This window comes from Pinus tabuliformis, chromosome 2_2 (assembly GCF_031772625.1).
Source record: "Pinus tabuliformis cultivar Carrire ecotype Pingquan chromosome 2_2, CPIR1, whole genome shotgun sequence".
NCBI classification, from domain to species: domain Eukaryota; kingdom Viridiplantae; phylum Streptophyta; class Pinopsida; order Pinales; family Pinaceae; genus Pinus; species Pinus tabuliformis.
Genome location: NC_142300.1, coordinates 1,209,780,013 through 1,209,798,333, shown reverse-complemented (window position 1 = coordinate 1,209,798,333; position 18,321 = coordinate 1,209,780,013).

Sequence of the window (18,321 nt, the reverse complement as noted above, 5' to 3'; positions counted from 1 at the left end):
TCCATCCTTCAGTACCTTTGTGAAAGGATACAATCAGCTTTCGTACAGCCCTAACCTGGGGCTGATATACTTTCACGCTGCTAGGGCAACGAACTGCAATATCTCCCGAACTAGGCTAAGTGTCTTATTTATCTTATTAACTGATCTTAGTTAGCTTTTCATAAACAAATGTTCTTACTTGTGTTTTCTTAACCAACACATTTACATACATTCGTGCATCATATAATCATTATAAGTGAAATTCATACCCAATATAACAGATGCATAAATAGGAAATAAAGACATAGAAATTATAGAATCCTTCTCTTTATTGATAATTCTAGACAATTACAGACTCGACCCGCCCTGCGCACTCAGCTGCAAGGGTCCGCTCACTCAACTGCAGACTTCTAGGCCTCTGCGCACTCAGCTGCAGAGCATCTACCTACCCTACAACCCAAGCTTAAACTTCTACTTCTGAGCTATCTCTCATACATTTGATTCCTTCTTCATGCCTCTAACTACTTAGAGCTTTGATCTATTTATACAATCCCATGGTCCATGGACCATGGGTAGATCTTTTACAGCCGACATTACATTTCCAAAATAAGGGCGAACAACCCTATGACTCTTTAACACCTATGTGCTCCATGACCACAAAATGCAGAGTCTTTACATTTGGATTACAAACTTGGACCAAAATATGGGCTTTTAGACCCAAAACTACCCTTGGGGGATCCCAAGCCCAATAGGCCTCCAACACCACGACTCCACAAATCTCATTATCATTTATCATCCTAGATTTTAGAAAGCCTCACACTCGCTTAGATACCGCTCAACAGAAAACCCCATCTGCATCTGACCTAGAGAAATTAATTTTTAGGAGAATCTGGAAGGAGAAAAATCCTACCACCTATGCTACTGTCTCATCATTATTTGAAGCCTCCTCATCTAGCTCCCAAACAATTCTCAAAATTTACTCCTAAGATCCTTACATACCCTGCTCTCAGTCTAGCCACTCTAACCACTGTGGCTTTGGCCTAAGTTCCTCCGGAAAATCTCAACCCCCCTCCATTAATTTAGATGGTTTTTATGGGTTTCTTACTGAATAAATATGCCCCTCTTTATTTACCTCAACCTTTAAGTGTTATGCCTTAGGACTACCTAAAGCTTTTGCCTAGGTTCAATGGGGAGGATGAAAACACTGCACAGACACATTGAAACCTTTTGTGCTTTTGTTGAGAATCTAAATGTAGAACAACTGGTTGTGGTCCTGAGGATTTTTGTACAATCCCTTAATGGAGAACCCAGAAAATGGTTTAAAGCCCTACCTAATGCCTCCGTCACTACCTCGGAGGAACTTGAAAACTTTTTCACACAAAAGTAGGGTGAAAAGAGAAATCATGAGTATGTCCTCACAGAGTTCAATGCTATAAGGAAGAAGCCGGAAGAAGATATTTTAGAATTCATAAAAAGGTTCAATAAGTAGTATAATAACCTACCTTGTAAGATAAATCCTCCTCAAGTTGTTGCTCGCTTAGTATTTGTTGGATCCTTTGAATCTGAATTTGCTTTTACCCTAATAGAAAGGAAGTCTCGCACTTTTGATCAAATCCAAGTTGATGCTCTTGAGGTAGATGCAAATTTAACTTCGGTAGGGAAGTCAAGAGGTAAGGATGAACCTATTAAGAAGAAAAGGGGGAAAGAAGAAACATCCTCCTCTGGTCAAGATAACAAATCACAAGATCCTAAGTGGGAAGAAATGGATAAAATCATAAGGAGTTTATCGCATAAGGTGGTGAAACTTGAGCTGGATAACAATAGTCTCCCAAAACAGAATGCTCAAGGTAACAACTGAGGTTATAACCCACAATACAGAAGGCCACCATTGCAGATACTTCAAAGGAAAAGAAAATATCAACTCAATTAGATCCCTCCTCCTCTATATTTAGAATATGATCGTGATGAACAACCATCAGATACACATGAGATGTAGGGAAACTTGTATTCCTCTTTCTCTAAAGACGAACATGAAAGCTTGGCTAACTACGACACAGATAAGGAAGAGAAGCAACAACAAATGAGGAGGACATAGGTGATTATTGTAAACAATTTTTGGATTTCATGCAAGAACAACTACACCAAAGGTATGATCTAATATCTTCAAGAAAGAGGTTGAGGTAACCAGAACAACAAGAGGGAAATGCTCCCCAAGATATTTCCCCAGTGCCAAATAAAGGGAAAGGTAAGCTTAATCCTGACTCATCCAAGGTAAAAGTCTCCTCAAATAAGGAATGTAATAATTCTGAGGTAGACATAGAAGAGAAGGCACATGTTCTAATAAAAACTGCTAGTGATAAGGAAAGAGAAGTAGAGCTAGGAGGTGTAGAAAAAGGCCAACCTACATTCAATATTGAGAAGGAACTCAAAAAGGTAAAGATCCATGTTCCTCTAATTGAACTTCTAAAGCAACCCACTTATAAATCCCAAGTCTCTTAGTTCATGCTTCCATTTACCTTAGTACCGACCCATGAGTGTTTAAACCTTCAAGAAGAAAGACCAATGGTCATTTTTGGGGCTCATGTTGAAGAACTTGATCCTTCCACTACACCCTTCTATGTGACCCTGGTAATTCATGACCTCTTTTTGCATAACTGAATGTTGGACTCTAGAGCCTCGCATAAACTCATGCCCTTAGCCATGATGGAACAACTTGGCTTGCAGATCACCAGGCCCTACAAGGACCTATACTCCTTTGACTCTAAGAGGGTCAAATTCTTGGGAATGATAAAAGATCTGGTGGTAAACCTAGCTCAGATCCCAGTGAAGAGTGTAGTGATGGACATAGTAGTGGCAGATATTCCCCCTCAATTCGGCATGCTCGTATCTAGGTCTTGGGGTTCCAAGGTAGGGGGATCCATCAAATTAGATCTAAATTATGCTATTATTCCCACTTTTGGATGTGAATAAAGGAGGTTATACAGAGAGTATAGATTTGTAAAAACCATGACCCGAGATGAAGGTTCTAAAAATTCCCCAGTGTATGGAAAAGAAAATGACCTCTCTTGCTTGTTCCTAAAAGAAGATGAGACCATCTTAGAAGAAACACCGGCACACCTAATGATGCAGTTAGAACACCAGCACACATATGAAAATAAAGTGTGGAAAATATACTTTTACGAAGCGAATTCCAAAGATGGAAATGGAGAAGGAGTATTTTTGGTATATCCTAAGGGCACCCTGATACCCCTATCATTCAAGATGGAGTTTGAGGCAACCAACAACGTGGAAGAGTATGAAGCGGTGCTTCTTGGGGCTGCAAGCAGCAAGGAATATGAATATTGAATGCTTAATTATGCGTGGAGACTCCGAGATGATTGTAAAGAAAATCGGAAATCAGTGCCAGGCTAAACACCCCATATTGAGGACTTACCATAATGAAGTATGGGATTTGATTGATAACTTCTTCCTGACCTTTAATATCCAATTTATACTGAGAGAAGGAAACAAAATGGTTGATTCCCTTGCTGTAGCAGCAAGAAATTTCAGACCCCCTCAAAATCCACTTCTCAAGTATGAGGTGGAGGTAAGATACAGACCCTCTATACCTGATAATGTCAAGCACTAGCAAGTATCCGAGGATGATGAGAAGATAAAATGATTTTATAGAAGAAGTTGGGGAGTTCGCTAACTCAACCATGGATGAAGGAGAGGAAAAAGAGGCAGATCAATGACTCATTTCGTGGGAAGACACAGTGGATGGACATAAAATTCTACAACTGAAATGAAATACCATTCCTCATGGGCTAGTCCCACTGGAAATATTATTTAAGAAGGATGATGTACTGTCTAAACCAATTGCTCCGGAGATGGACAAAAAAGTATAAGATTTCAATATCGGCTCAGAGGATGAACCCCAAATGGTCAGACTATCAAAAGGAATCCCCTTGCAATATAAACAAACGTATTTAAATCTCTTCAAAATCTATAAGGATGTTTTCGCTTGGTCTTATGAGGACTTAAAAGCATTCAATACTAACATCATATAGCATAATATTCTTTTAAAGAGTGGAATAAAACCATGCAAGAAGAAGCTCAGGTAGATTAATCCACTCTTACTCCCCTCCATTGAAAAAGAAGTGAGGAAACGTCTATAGGCTAAAATCATAGTGCCTTTAAGGTACATAGAGTGGGTGGCAAACTTAGTCCCAATCCGAAAAAAGAATGGAGAAATAAGGCTATGTGTAGATTTTTGAAACCTTAATAGGGCATCGTTGAAAGAAAAATACCCGCTACCTAAGATGGATTACATATTGTAGAAGGTGGTTAGGTCAGTTAGAATGTCCATGATGGATGGGTTCTTTGGTTACAACCAAGTGGCAATCCACCCTGATGATCATAAGAAGACTAATTTCACCACTCCTTGGGGAACTTTAATGTATGCTCGCATTCCTTTTGGCCTTATTAATATAGGGACCACATTTCAGAGAGCTATGGATATATCTTTTGAAGGGGAGCAAGACAAATTCGTAGTGGTATATTTGGACAATATCATAGTCTTCTCTAAGAGTGATGAAGAACACATCCTCCACTTGAAGCTCACCTTTGAGAAATGCAGGAAGTATAGCCTTTCTTTGAATCCTAAGAAATCTCAGTTCACCCTGAGTGAGGTGAAGCTACTAGGACACGTAGTCGTGCAAGAAGGAATGAAAATCGATCCTAAGTGAGTCAAAGCTATCAATCATATTCCTCTAACCAGAAATAAGAAAGAGGTCCAAGACCTTTTAGGGAGAATCAATTTCTTGAGGACTTCATACCCAACTATGCAAAAATAGTGAAGGGTATGATGATATGCTAAAAGTGGAAAATGAAGTCAAATGGAGCCCTACCCCTAGAGATTCTTTTACTAGAATTAAAGAAGCATTGGCTGAAGCACCGGTACTAGTCAACCCTAACTACTCAATGCCTTTATATATATTTTCTTTTGCTTATACATATACTATTGCCGCAGTTATGCTACAGAAGAATAAATATGGTTATGAACAACCCATCACCTTATTTAGCCAAGTCCCGAGGGATGTTGAACTGAAATATAACATCTTGGAGAAACAAGCCTATGCACTAGTCAAGGCCTTGAAGGCATTTCAAATGTATGTGCTACAATTAGAAATCATAGCATTTGTCCCAATGACAGCGGTTAAGGACATCCTTGTGCAGGGAGACAGTGAAGGAAAAATGGGTAGGTGGATAGCAAAGATAAATGAATATGAGTTAGACATAAAGCCTAACAAGCTCTTAAAAGGCCAAGAGTTGGCCAAGATTTTATCATATTCTAATTGCCTAGCTTTGGGGATAATCCTAATAATAGAGGAAGGCATAATAGAAGTTCAACAGAATGAGATTAAAACATTAGAGCAAAAGATCTATGCTAAATATGAGGGATCATCCTGGTATAAGAATATCATCCATTATCTCTTATTCCTGAGGTGCCCACTAGGGTGGATAAATCTAAGTACATAACCCTGAGACTCCAAGCTCAAAATTATATCCAATGGTCAATTCTACTAGAAGGACCTGGTGGGAATTTTTCTGTTATGTTTATTAGGAGGCGAAACTCATAAAGTGATTGAGGAATTTCATGGAGGAGTTTTTTGAGGTCATTATAGCTAGAAGACCACAGCTCACAAAATCCTCAAGGCAATATTCTACTAGACTACACTGTTTGGAAATGTTCATTACCAAGTCAGGTCATGTCAAAAGTGCCAAGTCTTTGCTGAGAGAAAAAAACTTTCTCCTCTTCCCTTGATCCCAGTGCATGTGTAAGAGCCCTTTAGACAGTGGGGACTAGACTTCATAGGAGAGATAAACCCACCTTCCAATGGCCAACATAAGTGGATACTAACAACCACAGATTATTTCACCAAGTGGGCAGAGGCCATCCCAGCCAGAAAATCTACTAACTCAGTAGTAATTAAGTTTATGGAGGAAAACATATTATCGCATTTTGGTTGCCCTATCAAAAGCATCACTGACAATTCTCAAGTCTTAAAATCTGAAAAATTCATTAGCTTTTGTCAAAAATTCAATATCATCATCGAGCACTCCACTACCTACTATCCTCAAAGTAACAGCTTAGCTGAGTCCTCAAACAAAACTATGGTGAGAGTGTTGAAGAAGACCATCACTAAGAATCATAGGAACTGGGACACCCAAATGAAGTTTTCCCTCTAGGCTAATCAAGTGACTCCTAAATGATCCATTGGAAAATCGCCTTATGAGCTAGTGTATGGAAAGGCTGAAATCTTCCCAATCCAATTGGCAATGTTAGAGGCAAATTTACTGCAAGAAGTTGAGGAAGAGCCAAGTGCTTTAACATGAAGGATAAACCAGCTAGTCGAACTTCATGAAAATAGAGAATAGGTGGGTGCTAAATTGGCAAATTACCAATGAAATATGAAATCTTTGTTTGACAAGAAGGCCAAGTATCGACCTCTTCAACCAGGAGATTTAGTTCTCTGATGAGACATTTGACGGGGAGAAAAAGGAAAACGTGGAAAATTTGATCCACTTTGGTTCATCCCTTCCAAAATTTCAGAAGAGAAAGGAAATAATACGTACCTGCTAAAAAAGATGGATGGTGAATCGTTGGAGGTGTCAGTATATGGTCACTTCCTCAAACTCTATTTCCATAATTGGAGGTACCTGTCTTGTACCCATTGTAAATATCAATGTGTGTATTGTAATTATTATGTGAAATTTCCAGTTTCTGTTGAAAATTCCACTTCAAAAAATTATCATTTGTTTAGAAAATATTCCATGCCCAAAATATAATTTCACAGTTTGCATGTTCTCGATGCACTGGAATCCAATGTCCCGTCCCTAAGTGGAGCCAATGTTGTCACCTTCTGAAAATAGAGTTCCAGTTGTACAAAGAGGCCAAAAGAATAGAGATGTTTGGAGCTATCCTCCAAGACATAGAATCACTTAAAGTTAAATTAAACACCATCCAATGGATATTTCTCGGAATTAGCTTTCCAACGATATATGGAAGTCCCCAAATGGACTCCAGAATCAAAAGTTAGAGAAGATTGAAGTTGCCCTTTAAAATATATAAAACAAAGAGAAAATGACCAAGGGTAAGGTCCCGACATATCGAAGGTCCTGCTCATCACAAATCACAATCAGAGTTTTCTGAAAGTAGTAGTAGGGGAGGGAAAAGAAAACCAATGATCACTGATCACCAATTATTAGAGATCAAAGGTCTGTGAGCATATCGCAAATCACAGATTGGGGGTTCTAGTGATCCCGCATATTGGCAATTGCAAATGACAGAGGTCCAAGGCATGGGAGCATATCACAGATCATAGATCGACACATCACACATTAACGCTCTGATATATCACAGGTCCAGTAGTATAGAAAAGTGAAATCAATTATCAGCGATCGCCGATGTCGCAGATCGGCGATCGGGGGTTTCAAAGTACGGTGCAATTGGCAGTCGGTGACCAGACGACATCACATATTGACGATCAGCATTTTCAAAAGTGTCAACTCTAAAATGTTGCGATCTGTTATAGCACCATTTACCACTCTTGATAGATTTGATGCTCTAGTTATGGCTTAGGGCAACCCTTCCTTTCCAGACTTGGTCCAAATTCTAAAAAACAGTGTTTTATTTCCCATCCGCTACTTTTACCTATGTTAAAAGTGTGTACACACAGGTCAATATATACCCAACCCATGTAGATGTGTTAAAACACTTAAAAACAATAAATCTCCTTAAATTCGGGTGGATTTTATGGGTTTTATCTGTTACTCACCTACGACAACCTGTGGCGCAACTGTTTCCCAATTGAAAAAACTAATTTGGAGAAGTATAAATAAACATCCATGGGAAGGCCTAAAGGGAGAAGAGATGAGATATTGATATTATAGTTGATTGATCCCTAATCAAGTCTAAAAAATTCCCTGTGCCTCCTGCATTCTCCAAGTTAGAGGAAACCTTTGTTTCCTCTTTTGAGATGTCCTTCATCCCTCTTATGACATCCTTGTGTGTATTTATGGAGGAATATTGCTAAGGCTGGGACAGGACGGATCCAGAGGACAGTTCCACTTGGAGTTGGAGGAAGACTCAGGTTGTATTTTTCCACCTTTCATTTAGCTTAAATCAATAAAGAAACTGTTGTCTTAGGCAAGCATACCCATGCTTAGAGATAGTAAAGCATGTCTGCATGTCAAGTACCAAAGCAGATCTAATATGTTTACAAGTATAAAGGAACTAAAAATACATAATGGATCATCTAATCATATCCAAATCAGTACATGTCTCAATATCACATATAAAGAACTGATCAGTGATGCTGAAGTAGGAAGTTGATCACTGAAGTCATAAAGCTGATCCAAAAAGTACCAAGTCAAATGGTGGAATAAATAGTATTACACTACAACTCATGTGCCAACATATAGCATGTCATTGTAAGGAACTGCAACATATAAGGTGGATGGTGTCAACTAGCAGAAATAGGAGCAACTGACAAGTGGACTAAGAAATGTTGATGCAAATCCAAGGTCTTCACTGACCATCGTGGTACATTTCTACACAATGGGAATAAATGATCTAAAGTCGACCATGTGAGAAATAATTTGATTACTGGTCATTAATGTATACTGTTAAAAAATGTGAGACTACTCACCGATAATGATGATGAGAGACAAGGTACCCAGTACAATCTAACAAGTGTGAATAAATGAGCTGTAGTCGAACACTTGGAAGAATCTATCAATTAGGAGATGATTATGTTTTCCCACTGTTGATAGTGAAGGAGTCTGCCACTGATGACTGCAAACCCTAAGGTATTACCAAATGGACTCTAGATCTCATTCCTAGAGCAATGAGTTGAAGTCGATGGGCAAAGATCTACTAGAAGGAAGGCATTAAGGCATCCTTCATCAAACTAACGTGAGTGTAACCCATAAGCCAATAATGTGGAAGGAATCAGATGAATAAATATGTAGTAACCCAACCGAAGTACATTTCCAGTGTACACATGATGTAGCTAGCGCACGATAAAAACCCTCAGAACCAACCAATAATGAAAGCTGACACATAGGCGAGGAATCCACCAATAGGGTCAAATGGAAACCAAGGCACAACACTAATCCCAATGTGTGATAATGAAAGCTAATGTCGAACACAAGGGGAACCACTCAATCAAAGACCCATGATACTGATCAATGCTGAGCACAAGGTGACCTATCAATAATGAAAATAGGGCCAGGGTGCGGCTCTAGATATGCTCTTAGAGTAATTTGTTGTAGTTGATAAGAGCAAGACCCTCCAACAAGAAGTCAATGGAGACCTTCTCAGACCAGCACGAGCAAAGGACCAAATAACTGATGTGATAACAAACATGACTATGACAACTAATGGCCGAATAAAAAATAGGTCAAGAGACAATGCTAAGATGACTCAATTTTACTTCCCTTGCACAAAAGCATGACTCAACTGTGACTACATGGCAGCAGATGATAACTTTGTATAAGTTTGTCATGCAGTAGGCAAAAGCAAACTCTCCATATGATTGGAAGAGATAACTAATTAAAGGAGTACTGACTCAATAACAAGGCTAGGGCTCTCCTAATTCAAACTAAAACCCATCCCAATAGAGGAAATACTTTATTTTTGGAGTGCTTTGTTCAAGGGCGACACAACTGACTCTAGCTACCATCAATTATGGAAATAATGTCCCATTCTCGCTCTTTTTGGGATATATAATTTTTTTTGTCTTTTTCATATTTATGAAGCCTGAAAAAGAATAAAAGAATGCTATAGTACAGTGGAAATAATGAGTGTCAAAATTCATATGCTCTAGTTCCTGGGAGGGGAACATTCCTATGCTCAATGCAAGGTGATGAAACTGGTCAATGACACTCAAAGGAATGTTCTTTCCATGAGTAAAAGGATGTGTCAAGTTGCAGAGACTAAGTGATTGCAAGGTTGATTTCGCAGAAGACATGGTCAAAAGGTGGCTTAAACACGAGTCCAAGTGAAGCCGGCTCAAGGCGAAAAGGTAAAAATGGTCAACATGCAATGCAGTAGTAAAACTTAACACAAAGGAGCCTCTAGGGTATAAAGCTAGAAAATAACGAAGAAGAAGGAGAATGAGTCTCCAACGCAAAAGTCATGGCAGGACTAAAGAGGACTCCTGAGCCTACTCAATATAGCACCATGGGAAACATATGATAATGAGGATCTAACTAAGATTCCCTTGTAAAGGTTGGCTCTACCATCATATCATGTTTTTATAAGTTGGTGAGTGAAAACGGTTTGTGAATCAAGACATGATGGGGTCGGCCCTATGGAAAAACATCGTAGTATGGAGGCTAGTATGCAAAATGCAGTGGAAAGTGATATTCCCTAACCTATATGCCAGTAAGAAAGTGATACCTGCCATGATAGGTCTGCAGTCATGGGACCGAAGCAATTTCCCAAAAAATCTCCAAAATATCCTGTCAAAACAACCCATCCCAACACTCCAAGCCAAAAGGTCAAAAAGTCCACCAAAGAAAAATCAACTTTAGAAAAAATAATTTTCATTTCTCAACCTATATAAGGACTTTTGGACTCACAGTTTCTCATTTGTGTTTTGAGCTTTGGCTATGTATGGAAAGATAGAAACAAAATGACCACAATTTTGGGTATTCACCTAATCTTGCTAGGTGTTGGTGCTTTTCTTCTAATGCTAAAAGCTTTGTATTGGGTGAAGAAGCTGTGGATAAAAACCCAAGCAAGCTTCCTCCATCAAATTCAACCGTTCAAATTGCTTCAAATCTTCCAGGTAACCTTCTAATCATACTTTTGATAAAATTTTATGCTTTTTAGATGCTTTTTCATAAATTTGACTGTAAGAAATTATTTTTTAATTTTTTTCTCTGCGTACACGTGGGTTGGATATTGTAACCCATGTATAGGAAGGCCCTATATGTGACTATGTTAATAACGAACCTACGTGTGCACGAGTTTAAAATTAAAAACGTGGATTTAATGATTCAAAATATCATTTTTTACAGGATGACAATTACCTGGCATGCTAGAGAGCATAATGCCATTGATAACCAAGTAATGGAGTATCAAAATGCATTAGATGCCTTGAGAGGATGCGGTTTGTTAAAATTCTTCAAAATGTCGAACATGAAGGCAAATACTTGATTTCTTGAGCTGTTAATCCACTACTAGAGTGCAGAAGAAGATGCGTTCATGATTGATAAGATGTCCCTGCAAATTGAAATATAGGATATCTATTTCATTATAGGTCTTTCCCAAAGGGGAGAGAGGATGCACTCAACCGGAAGGACAAGAGGTATTCTCAGTGTAGAATACTACGTCCGCATATACTGTCTTGGAAACCCTTAAAAGGTTGGAAGTCAGATTCCAATCAAGCATGGAGAGAGTTTATCACTGAGAATCCTACTATTTACCATAGCCAGGATAAATAGTTCTACCACTCTACATCAGGCTTCACATGTTTCCATGAGCCTTGCAGTGGATTGTCTCACTACAGTCTTTGATTGGTGTACACCTCTACTAACCAACATGAAGAAACAACTTACTTCCATCTAGAAGGGTCAGATAAATAATTTTGGATACGAAACATTCTTATGTTCCTTCTTTTTTGAGAGAGTACCTCGGCTTCGTCCCAAGGTATTATCCACCATCAGCAGCCCAAGAGATCCACGGATGGGCAGGTGGGCTGACTTGATGAAACGAGTAGGGGACGGTGAGGTCCCTAGGACTACATTCGATGACGAGTTTTTCTTTTGATGGGAACAACAGGTAATTGCAGTCGAGGACTACTCTTATGCTGAAATGGATTTCCGAGGAGATCTAGATCTAGTATTACCACCATATGCAACATGGGGTGCCATAGGTATAAATGATTTTTAATTTTTGAATTTTCAATATAAATGAATTAAAAAATCTTTTTGATGAGAAATAACACTTACAAAATTATTGATCATGACATAGATGTCTGATTAGTGAGACCTGATGGTCTTCCTCGACATAGGCGTCGTGGAAGGGATGTCGAAGGGGCTGCAACAGAGACTGAGAGGGTCTTCCATGCAGTCTATAGAAACTTTGTGAGGTTAACTCATCAAATACCCATGGTGGCAATAGAGGACTTACCAGAGGAGATGCAGTGGCGCGTGGTGGGAGTAGCATGGGATTGGGTGTGACTATTTCGGAGGGTGGCAAATGCCATCATTTTCTTTCTTACTGCTCATCCTCAGGAGGATCATTAGATAGATGATCAAATATTTTTTAATTAGACATGATGATGGGCATAAGCCCAAATTTTGTAGGGCATTTTGTCCCGATTTTGTATATTATTTCAGACACAAAAACTCTATCTATATACAGATGGTTTTATGATGATCATATATATAGATGATACTTCGATTATTTTTTATGTTTTAATGTGATGAATGATTTATATGCTAATCCAATGCTTGATTAGCAATAGAATCTGCTAAGTAATTTTATGATCGTGGAATATGAACAAATGTGATGTAAACAAATGATATTTGCAATAAACACACTCTCATAAATTGGTGATACAAATAAGGATCTCTTACCCAGTAGATGTTACTCAGTTTAGATATCACTAGTTGTGAATCCAAATAAACTACTATTGAATCAATATGAATATATATCACCTCAAATAGTAAATTAATAATAGTAGTACATTCGGCAATATTATTTGAAGTGGGACTGATACATACTCCCCTCGAAACCATAAACTGGCCAGATGGATAATAAATCACCCAAGCTACGGAAGAAAGGTTACAGGTGTGTCTACTAGCACCATCAGTGAACCCTAGATATATCAAATCATCCATCAATACTTGCCAAAGCAGATCAAAAATATCGACATCACTAAACCTATAGATAGATATGTACAACCATACAATATATACAAACAAGTAAATGCTCAACCCAAGCTTAAGTAATGTACTTCTTAAGGTAGAGCCCATTTCTGGGCTTCGCCAACTTGTCTCCTTCAATATCAATCAATTCATAAGCTCCCTATTTCAAAGCTCTTTTGAAAATGAAGGGACCGTACCACATAGATGTAAACTTGCTTGCTCCCAAGGCATCTTTGTCTTGATCGTAGACCAAGACAAGGCTGCCTTTAGAAAAAATTCTAGGACAAACAACTTTATTGTATTGAGTTTTTACCCTCTTCTTATGAGCTTCGTTTATTATGGTAGCATCTTGACACTTCTCATCAAGATGTTCCAAATGAATGAGGCATTCTTTGAGACTCGGAGTATCAGGAAGAAGTTCAATAGCTAGCTTAAGGGAAGGAATTTCATATTCTACAGGAAAAATATATTCCAACCTGTAAACTAGTTGAAAGGGAGTAAAACCAGTGGTAGTCTTAACTAACATTTGGTATGCCCAAAGTTTGGGATATAACATGATGTGCCAATTGGATCTAGCTATGATTATTGTCCTTTGCAGGATGATTTTAAGGGATTTGTTCATAGCTTTGACCTGCCCATTGGCCTAAGGATAATACAGAGATAAATGCTCCTGCCAAAAACCCAACTTGAGAGCCGATTCAGACATCATTTGGTTTTGGAAATGACTGCCATGGTCAGTGACAATCTCTTTAGGAATACCAAACCAAGAAATAACTTGATTGAAGAGAAACAAGGCTCTTGTTTCACCATCATTCTTGAACATAGGCATAGCCTCAGCCCACTTAGTAAAGTAGTCTACGACCACGATAATATACTCATGACTTCTTGCCGAAGGTGGATTACAATTAGTAAAATCAATGCCCCATTTCGTGAAAGGACTTACGATGATCACAGGGAAAACTGAAGCTGGATGTGCACGCATTTTTTGAGTATAAACCTGACAGGGATATCTCTTGACCGCTTCAATACAATCTTTGAAGATCGAATGCAAAAAGTAGCCTGCTCACAAATGTTTTTGGGTTGTAGCAAGCCCAAATAGATGACCACCATAAGCTCCACTGTGGAAATCATTAAGCACAAACTCAGCTTCTTCTAAGTGTTGGGTAGCAGAGGCCCCGCGTAACAGCTTTGGGGCACAAAGCCCACAATTTTGGGTAAAAGTATGGTAAGGGCTCCACGAGGTGCGTGGAGTGCGAATCACAATGAGTCAAGTCAAAGGGTTGTCCACTCGAAAATATTGTAAGAAAATAGAAAGTGAGTTAGCCTGCCCATGGTTCGCTAACCATGGGAATGTATAAATAGAGTAAGGCTCTATGGTTAGAAGTGAGTTTTTAGTTTTGGATCTTGATGTTATGGGTTTATGAAGGAAATATTCTCTCTGCGTCTGTAAGTTCAAGTCAAGGGTGTTGGTAGATAGATAGAGGCTTTGCAGCTGTGTGCACAGAGGCCTGGTAGAGTTCGCAGCTGTGTGCGCGGATCCCTGCAGCTGAGTGCACAGGGTGGATCTAGTTGTACTGAAAAGGGGATCAATAAAGATAAAAATTTCTTAATCATTGTGTGTTTTATTGCGAATCTATCTGTTACTTATGTTCTAGATTTATGCATATTTATGATTGTGCGCACTAGTTGTTATTGTTAAATGTTTTCTTAAAGACCTTAAGAAGTAGATCAGATCTATAATAATTCAGTAATAAGAAATCACACCTGTGCAGATCTACGCAGAAGCCCGACAGTAGTACAAAGTGGTGCGAAGCTGCACAACAATTCGCGACCCCTCCAAACCACATCAAGACATTCCAAGGGTGCAGAAACCTGGTTCCAGCACCCTCCCCTGCGACCTCGGGTGAGACCTCAGTCCATGCTAGTCCCCATTGTTGCCGAAAGGGCTTATAGCTACAGGATTTATTTGGCTAATAAATCTTCCAAACCTGGGTCGGGGCCCAATAAGCCAACAAATGGTTCTGTCGCTGGGACAGGGATTTGCCTAAGGGGTGTCTAATGTCAGAACACTGGAACCCTATGAAGAAAGAACTTGAAGATTGGTTGGATTAGAAGCTTCACGTGTTTGTGGTACAGGAAAAAAAAAATCCATGGATATCTAAGGAAAGGTGGCTAGATCGCTACATATACACAGAGATATACAAGATCTTCTTCGCATCCTTATCGACAGAACTATATGAGTGGATCGCAAGACTAGCTGACAGTCAGGGAAGGTACCGACTAGATTAGCCCATCGTGTGGAATCCAGAGTTGGTGCATAGACTGGAAGCATCTGAAGATAAAATCACATGGGCAGTAGATCACTGGTTGGATCGAATAATAGGGGGTTTTATCATCGAGTTCGTGATAGACACAACTGTGAGTTACAGCGAAGCAGAAAGGCGCTTTCTCCAAGGACCACGGTGTAAGTACATCAAATCATTGAATACCTGGATTAAAATGTTGTTATGTGAGAAATGGGTTATGCGCATCCATTGATTTCTAGGGTAACACGGAGTGGAAGAGGCTATTGAGGGACCGAAGGATTAGAGAACAGTCCTCTAATTTTTATTTTGTGAGAAAGAGAGGAGGATCTTGCAGGTTTCTCTCTGAGAAGCGTAGTTTGATTGATAAAGTAGCGCATTCCACTGGTACCACCGCCATCCACACCATCCCCCACTTCACCTACATCGAACCCATCTTCGCCTACCCCACCTCCACCACCACCAAGGGTTGGAATGGCGAGTGCGATCAAGTTGCCGGTATTTATAGGCGTAGTAAATGAGGAACCAGATCAATTCTAGTTTGTGGTAAAGGTTGTATGGGAAGCCTAAGGTGTGACAAATGATAATATCAAAAAGGCTACTCTGGTTAGTGCACTGCAAGACCGTGCGTTGACATGGTATATAAAGTACTCAAGCGATCACCCGAATGTGGGAATAGCGGTGATCCAAGATGCATTGAACAAAGAATTTAGCCAGCCAAAATTAGAAACGCAGTCGATCATCGGGTTCAAGGAGATCGCGATGCTACCTGGTGAAACCCTGTGGGATCTAAATTAGAGATTGAAGAGTACAATCTGCGAAGCTAACATGACGCTGACGGATGCGCAACACTGTGCATGGTTTATGGCATCTTTGACACCACATCTGAGGACGACGCTATCCCAGCAAAATATCTCAACCCAAGCTAAGGCATTAGAGACAGCAATGAGGTTGCATGAAACTCCTATACAGGATCCAGGGTTGGGAGTTCAGAAAATCCACATGCAACTACAAAACCTATGCTTAGAGATGAAAAGTCTGAAACAAGATAAGGCGCCCTAGTTAGATGCATGTGCAGAGGTGTGGTGCATAAAATGTAAAGGCTAGGGCCATGATAAGTGTTGGGTCGTTAATATACCATTACTATTGTCACTTTTGAATGCTTATTCCACCCATTTCTACCATTCTTCATCACGTCATTTATCATAATTTATCATATAATTCTATTTTACAATGATTTATGCTCTTATGTAAAAATATTATTTATTCTCCTTTATTTCTAATAAATTGATGATTATGCATGATTTTATCAATGAAAGTTTAATAAATTGGTTATAACATTATTCACCATTTTTAGCCTTCAATATAATTTCCAGATTGAAGATTTGATCATTAAAAGTGCCAACTCAGAAATGCGTTAGAATAAGAAGTGACAGTTTTGCGGTTGAGATTATGAGCAAATGAAGCAGAATATGGAAAATCCGGAACATGGGTTTTTTCCAGAACGGACCAAATTAACTTTTTCAAAAAATGGTTTGCCCAAATTTAGCTTGTATTGAGAGAAACACAGGGTTCTTTGAGCATGATTTTCTCAAATTCATTGTGTGGTCGTTTTCCAAATCTCAGCTGCAAAGCCAAATTCGCCTTGCTCTTGTTGAAAGATGGATGGAAATATATCTTCTTGTTGATCAATTGGTTGGAAAAAATATAATTTTGTAATAGAAATCATGTTGTAATTATCTCTGTTGTAACTTCTCTCTGATCTCTCTCTATTTAAATGAAAACAGAGATCAGAGAGGGGGATGGATTCGAATGATGGAATTGAGGATGAATTAGAGATTCAGAATTGAGGATGGCAGAGAGAATGGATAATGGCTGAGAGATGGAGAGATTTCTTGTTGTAATCCACTGTAACTCTGCTTTGATATTTTAATATAAATCTCGTTGTCATTCCATCTTTGATCCTGAAGTAACCCAGCAGCATCTGCTGACGGCTAAGGGCCCAGCCTCTGGTGGATTGTGCTGCTGTATATTATCTCTTTGGTTTATGCGTGGTTTTCATTATCAACTTTATTTGGTAATCTGGTATGTTCTATTATTTTACATCACGGTTCTGTTATATCTGATTTATGTTCAATTGAGTAATATCGTTCTCTATGACAGGAATGCCGTATTGATTCATCTTGACTTGGTAACGCATTGCTGTTCTTTTAATCATTGATATAACATTGTTGGTCCTTACAGAATGTATTGTTGTTTAATTACAACGTATTCGTGATGTAACACTCTTTAATTGGTATTACTGAGTTCATCTTAGAGACTATATTTCCTTGCGATTGCTAAATCTATGAACGTTGTTGTTCCATTCCAAAATATAGTCGTATTCTTTATAACTAAGACTGATAAACGGATTACAAAGATCAGATTACTATTAAGGTGTGTCGTGTGTTAAGTTATTGTGTATTTATATTTGACTTTCCAGCATTGTTTCATATTCCATCATTAATCAATGTTGTTCTATTTCCGTGTGCTGTCCGATTTATTCTTAAAGTAAAGATTGCTATTAATTTGGCTTTGCTATTGTTCATTTCCATTAATTAGAGTTTGTTGTTCAGATTCCTTTAATTACAGTTTGCTACCCATTTACTTTGTTGTTCATTTCTGTTGATTAATTGCAATAGTTTGCTTTTAAAGAGTTTTCCTGGTTTACTTTCAATGGCAACTTTAGTTAAATTTCTATTTCCTTTTAATTGCTTTAAAGCAGGACTGTCAACTGTAGAGAACATTGGTTATTGCTTCCTCGTTCCCAGATTGATTGTCTTGTTCTAGTTTGATTTCAATTGCATCAATCTCTAGAGGAATGAGTTATTGCTACTGTATCCTCAATTGATGTTTGCTGAGTGAATAGTTGGATTTCAGAGCATTTGAGTTTATGTTATTGTTAGATTTCTTTTTCAAGCATTCATTTACTTTTGGATTTTAAGCACTATACTGCAAAACATTACTCTTGAGTAAATAGCCACCTCAGACTGAGTACACTCTTGAAATAAAAAGTCGTCCCTGGGTTGATAATTAATGTGAAGGTAATTAGGAGTTAAAAAGACACCTTTTTATC